Source organism: Tupaia chinensis, unplaced genomic scaffold, assembly GCF_000334495.1.
Source record: "Tupaia chinensis unplaced genomic scaffold, TupChi_1.0 Scaffold139585_1, whole genome shotgun sequence".
Lineage (NCBI taxonomy): Eukaryota > Metazoa > Chordata > Mammalia > Scandentia > Tupaiidae > Tupaia > Tupaia belangeri.
The window spans coordinates 81258-88022 of NW_006199468.1; positions in this window are offsets into that span (position 1 = coordinate 81258).

Consider the following 6765-nt stretch of genomic DNA (forward strand, 5'->3'; position numbering starts at 1 on the left):
ACAGTGGTCAGTTTTGGTCTCTGCCTCCTTCTCACTGCAGAAATCTCACCATCTACCGCGTAAGATACCCTTCTTTTCCTGCTGGCCACATGCACGGGGGTGGGGGATTGGAGGGAAGGTGGCATTTCCAACCCGGCCAGGCCTCGGACTCCCGGCAGGCTCTCCACACCCACCTTCCATGCCGCCCCACCCCCACCCCTCTTGGCCCACTTGGCTTCCTTTCCTCCGCGTGGCTGGACAACTTTCGCCGCAGTGGTGCGGCCACCTGGCACTCCGTGCTGTCCGATGGCGGTCTAAAGTGGGTGCCAGATCTGGCGCGCGGTGGGAGGCGGATGAGCAAGTACCCTGTGGCTGCGGCCGGTGTAGTCTACGGGGTCTCTGGTGGAGGAGAAAGGCTTTGGCGAGGGCTCCGCGGGAGCTGAGGGCGCGGGAGGCCGGGGTAGTGCTGCCGGGTGGAACTCGGGTCCGGAGGAGAGGGAAGGGAGAGGGCGGCAGGGCAGCGGGAGCGCGTCCGGGAACCCAGCTTGCGCGCGCGGAGCGCAGGGCAGCCCTTGGTGGCTCTTTGGCCGCGCGGAACCACCGACCCCCGAGCGGGGCATCGGCCCGCCCACCTGTGGGAGCCGGTTAGGTGCAGCTGTACCGGCCTTGCATTTGGATGGTATTGTGGTGAGCACAGCTGCCTTCCAAATTGGTAACCTGGGTTCGATTCCGGGCTAATACAGTCTGTCCGCCTTTTTGCCCAGCACCTTCTGGGGGAAGTTGGGCTGCCAATCGAGGCCGGAGAGACAGTGTGTGTATGTGTGTGTGTGTGTGTGTACAATCGAGGCCGGAGAGACAGTGTGTGTATATGTGTGTGTGTGTGTGTGTGTGTGTGTGTGTGTGTGTTGGCAGAGGAGGGGCACAGAGATTGGGGGTGCTGCCCGCTGAAGGAGAGCTGTCAAGACTCCCCGACCGCCAGGGGTCGGTAGAATCAAGGGTCCAGGCATAGGCGCCGAGGGCTGGCCTCCCCACCGCAGGTCCAGAAGACGCAGAAGGGCCCGCTCCTCATTCCTCCCTGCTGGTCTAGTGATTAGGATTCGGCGATCTTCCCCCCGTAGCCCGGGTTCGATTCCCGGTCAGGGAAAGCTTTCTTCTTCTCACTGCTTCTTCATGTCTTATGGCCCCAGGCTTGCGCTCCTCCCAGGTAAAGGACCACCGCGTACTTCGGTGCCCTCGACCACCCGTCCTCTTTCCTGGTTCCTGATTCACATTAGTCCTGTTTTTTGTTTTTTTGTTTTTTTTTTGGCCTTTCCACCCAGCTCCCCTGCCGCCTCCTCTTTACCTCCAAAGCCCACCCAGTGGGCCACCTTTCTCCTCTGAGCCCGTCAACCTACGCACTCACCTCCCTCTCCCAAACACACACACACACTCACACGGGACACACACGGCACACACGACACACACACCCAACACTCTCCACTCGCCCCTGCACAGCACAAGCAACTCTCGCAGCCAGCACACAACGCGCACACGGGACACGCGCGGCTCACCCCCGGAGCCCGAGCACTCCCACAGAGGCCTGCCTGTGTCCCCACAGCCCACAGGCCAGGGCCTGCGGTCGCCACTGGTGCCGGCAGGCGGGTGGGTTCCTGAGCACACGCGAGCGCTGGCACATCTGTGGCTTCGGAGGGGTCACCAGGCGGAGCTCGTGGGAGCCAAGTCCCCTGGACGTGGGGGCGGTGGGGGGAGCGGCAGAGGTGGGCGGTTGAATCTTGAGAGGGTCCGATCACCTCGCTAGGCCACGAAGTGGTTGAGGTGGACGCGAGGAGATAGATAATGGCGCCAGAGGGGGTCCCCAAAGGCCAGTCGGTGGAGCCTGCGGTAACGGGTAGATGGCCCTCAGGGCAGACCTTCCCAGTCCCCCCTTGATTCCGATTTCATCGCCCACGCTCTCTGTGGTGCATTTGATTAGCGTGCTCCGCTGTTAACCAAAAGGTTGGTGGTTTAAGTCCACCCAGGGACGCTGTCAGATTTCAGTCATGGTCATCAGATACTCTCAGGTACAGAATTTCTATTTCAAGCCACAAATCTGGCAACTTGTCTGCCTCATCGCCGATATTTCCCAACTTCCTCCACCCACCTCATTTAGTATCATCTGGGCTGTAGAAGATTCTATACTTTTTTCTCCTAAAGATTCTACCGAGAATTTCTTCCCTGCAGAATCTCACAGCGTGCTGACCTCTGCAGGTAGGCGCTGGTACTGCAGAAAACCATTAGGTGGCTCTTAGTTTATTTCTCGCTGCAGATTCTAAATAGCTGGAGAAACCCAATGATCTCTGGCCAATTTTAAACCGGATGAGGGCAGCAAAACTCTACCTGCATCCTCTTAAGGTCCCAACTGGGCCTGAGAACAAAGTGAAATAAGATACATTAACAGGAGAAAAGCATATAGATATCTTTTTTATATAATTATTTTATTTAACTTCATTTATTTTACTTGCTTATTTATTTTAATTTGACCAGAGAGAGACAGAGTGAAAGAGAGAGAGAGACGGAAAGTGAGAAAACAAGCCACCAGATCCGGGACTCGAACTGACTGCCAGCCCCCATACGGATATCTTTTTTTTTTCCTTTGGAGAGGTTTTTGCTATAGGGCGCGTGCACTCGCCAGACAGACAGAGAGAGACAGAGAGACAGAAAGAGAGAAATCACCCCCCAGGGGGAATGGCCATGCCGCAATCCCTTCTCCTCCATTCTCCTCTCAGGATCTTGAGCACGCACACACACGCGCCCGGCATGAGTTTAAGCCACCAGGTCCAGAACTCGATTCGCGGTCAACTATGTGGGAGTCCAGCGACATAGCCATTACGCTAACTGCTGGTCCCCATACGGATATCTTTAATCCAAGTTTTTCGTGGTAAGAGAAACGTCATGTGGAAACAGAGTCCTGAAGAAGTGGTCAGAGTGAGTTACTTGCATATGGAGTTTGGCAAAGAATACTAAAGTGTGAAGAAGCAACTAAATTATGTGGGAAGACTTGAAAGATAAGAGTTATCTTAACAAGGTCTGTACAGAATTTCCTGGGTCTTGACCTCTAATTCTTGAGGACAATAAAGGAATCCATCTCCTGCCTCTAAGAAATAGCATCCCAGAGCGATGGCCCTATGCCACTGGCTGGCCCTCAAGCTAATCTTTTCACACCTCTGTTTTTCAGGTGCCTTTAACTTCAATAGTCAGTATTGCCAGGGCAGTGTAATTATGTCCTTCAAGGACCAGTAGTCCATACATTAATGGGCACTCTTTTTTTCTTTTTCTTTTTTTTTTTTTTTTTGAGTTGTTTCTTTTGTTATAGAGCGTGTCTGCTTTCCAGAAAGACAGAGAGAGACAGAGAGACAGAAAGCGAGAAATCACTCCCCGGGGGAATGGCCACACCGCAATTCTTTCTCCTCCATTTTCCTGGGATCTTGGGCACACATGCACATGTGCCTGACCTGAGTTTAAGCCACCGGGTCCAGGACTCGATCCGTGTCAACTGCATTGGAGTCCAGCGACATAGCCATGACACCAACTGCTGGTCCCGCTGGGACCTCATTTACCCAGCCATTTTGTTAGAGCTGGACACTGCTCTGACACATTGGCTGCAATAAAAGTCCTCACAATAGTCCTTCATGGGCTTTGCCTTTGGCCCCAAATTTCTCCTTTTCTATTATAATGTCTCTGCGCGCTCTCACTCCTGTGTCTGCAGTGATACCGACAGCTCTCAGATCTGAGCCTTCAACACTTCTCTGAGCCCTACACCCATCCATGCCTGCTCCTCGTGACTCAGACCTGAGGGCTACCCTCTGCCAATGAGTGCATCTCCCCACCCTCCCCTGAGCAGGAGTCTTCTCTAGCGTGCCCCCTCCTAGTGAGTGGTCCCTCCCACCTCTTCCAGGAAACGTGCAAGAGAGATGGGAGCCTTCCTGAGGTCTCGCTTCCTCACCTAGCAAACCTCTTAGTTAGCAAGGCCTTTCCACCTTCATTCTCTGACCTCCTTTCCTGTCACTCTGCAGCCGGGTTCCCCAGGAAGTGTCCCACGTCAGCTGTGCAGTCTTTGAGTGGTTCGAGGAAGGTGCTGCCAGGACTCCTGTCTGCATTTGTCCCCAGGAGCTCCAGTGAGCAGGCCTTTCCACCCACCTAAACCCAACTTTTTGTCCTCTTGGGTGTCCTTAGCTCAATTCACCTCAGAAGACCACAGAGAAGAACTCTCTTGACTAAAGCAAACTTTCTTACACTTCTTCCTGAAGGCCATGTGAAAAACACAGAATCCTTTCTTTTTTTTTTTTTTCCAGTTTTTTTTTTTTTTTTTTTTTTTTTGCTGGGAAGATAGAGGGAAAAGTGAGAAGCAAAAAAGCACCCCCTGGTGGGGGGATGGCCACTTTGCAATCCTTTCTCCTCCATTCTCCTCTTGGGATTTTGGGCACGCACGCACATGTACCCATCGTGAGTTTTAAGCCACTGGGTTCAGAACGCCAACTGTGGTCGCCTATGTGGGAGTCAAGTGATGTAATCATTACGCATATGCTGGTCCTGAAAATACAATAGTTACAGAGTCCCTGAGTCAGAATTCAGATGTAATTTCTTTTTTAAAAAAAGAATTATTTTATTTAACTTTATTTATTTATTTATTTATTTGGAGAGGTTTTCGCTATAGGGTGCGTGCGCTCGCCAGACAGACAGAGAGAGACATAGAGACAGAAAGCGAGAAATCACCCCCAGAGGGGATGGTCATGCTGCAATCCCTTCTCCTCCATTCTCCTCTCGGGATCTTGGGCACACACGCACATGCGCCCAGCGTGAGTTTAAGCCACCGGGTCCGGGACGCCAACCGCGGTCGACTATGTGGGAGTCCAGCGACATAGCCATTACGCTAACTGCTGGTTCCCAACTTTATTTATTTTTCTTGGACTGGAGAGGGACAAGGAGAGAGAAAGTGAGAAATCACCACAGTCAGTCATGTGGGAGTCCAGCGCCCTTAACCACCACGCCACCTGCTGGACCTTCAGATGTAATTTCTACCATCTGTTCAAGGAACACAACTTCCGTTTTATGTAAAGTCTCAAGAGACTGGAGAAGGAGGGGAAGAGGAGAAAGAGGAAGAAGAAGCACTTCTCATCTCCTTCTAGGCCCTTAATATAATATAGTTTAGAAGATAGTTTAAATTCAAGCACAGCAAGGAGAAAAAAATACCGGTATAGTAGTTACCTCGGGGGAAACAAGGGGAGCTATTTCGTGAGAATAACAGAGAGAGTGTCAAAGGTACCAGTAATATTATATTCCATATAAGGGGCGGAGAACTTTTTTTTCCTATTTTTCCTATTTATTTATTAGTAAGTAAGTACATTTTTATTTACCAAAGAGTGTGTGCACCTGCCAGAGAGAGCAAGTCAGAGAGAGAGAGAGAGAGAGGAAGAGGCAGAATCAAACCCCCAGAGGTGTGTGGTCACGCCACAGTCATTCTCCTGTATTTCTCCATCCTGGAAGGGATGTCGGGTAGGCACATGTTTTTCAAGCCACCAGGGCCAGGATTCAAACCACGGTTGACCATGTGAGATCTGGTTCCATTAACTCTAGGCCACCAGGCCGACTCTACTTGGGTTCTTTTTAAAATTCTGCTTTCTTGGGAACTGACTTCACAGTACAGTGGTTACGTACTGCTCCAGAGAAGCCAGGTCCCACATGGTGGCTGTGGTTCTAGTCCCAGCCTAGGAGACTCCCCTGAATCATGTCAGGTTCATGTGCCAGGCTCCAGGATCCTGTCCCCTCCTTTCTGGCTCCTTCTTGCACTGAGAGGGGTCTCGTGCAAGGTGTCTGGGCACCTCGCTTGCCAACGCTAAGCTCTGTGCAAACCCCTATGGACACCTCACTTTGGCCACTGGTGCATCCTTTTTACACATACCAGTGGCCTAATCCACCTTTCACCACCTTGAGAGGGGATGAGGCCTAATTAGACCTCAGACATTCATGAGGGTCCCAGGCAACAGAGAAGGCCTGGAGAGGGGTGCAGCTGCAGGTGGGCATGTCTCCTTGGCCATGACATTCTTCCCTCTGTACTGGGGGGGGACATTAAGAGGAGACAGGAATAAGACCCTTTGGGGGGTGGGTGTGGGAGTTGGGGGCCAGGGATAGAGCAGAGGGTCATATTTTCCTCACTTGGCTGTGGAGAAACCCTAGATGTGAATGAGGTCCATAGATTTTAGGGGCAAAGGAACCTAAGAGGGAGGGCCGGCCAGGTGTGTGGTGGGTGAGGCCAGGATCCCACATGGCTGACTGTGTGGTCTGAGACCCGGACCTGGTAGCCTGAAAGACATGTTGGGCAGGGCAATCCACTTTCCGGGACCCCTCCCTTCTTTTTCCCTCCCCGTCCTTTAATAAACTACCGCTTTGCTATACCAAAAAAAAGAAAAAAAGAAAGAAAGAAAGAAAAAGAAAAAGAAAGACATGTTGGGTGTGTCTGTGCGTGCCCAAAATCCTGAGGGGAGGGTAGAGGAGAAGGGATTGCGCTGCAGCCATCTCCCCTGGGGAGAAATTTCTCGCTTTCTCTCTCTCCAGCAAGTGCACGTGCCCTGTAGCAAACAAAACAAAGCACAAGATGAGAAAGAACAATGAGGAACCCCTGTTGTCAGAGGGAGTCTGTGACAAAAATGTTTCAGGAAAGATTTTTCTCTTCCTGAAACTGAGCAAGGACCCCCTAATGTATTTTCCTAGGGTTCCTGAAATATAAAGTCCATTTGCATTGTAATGGCC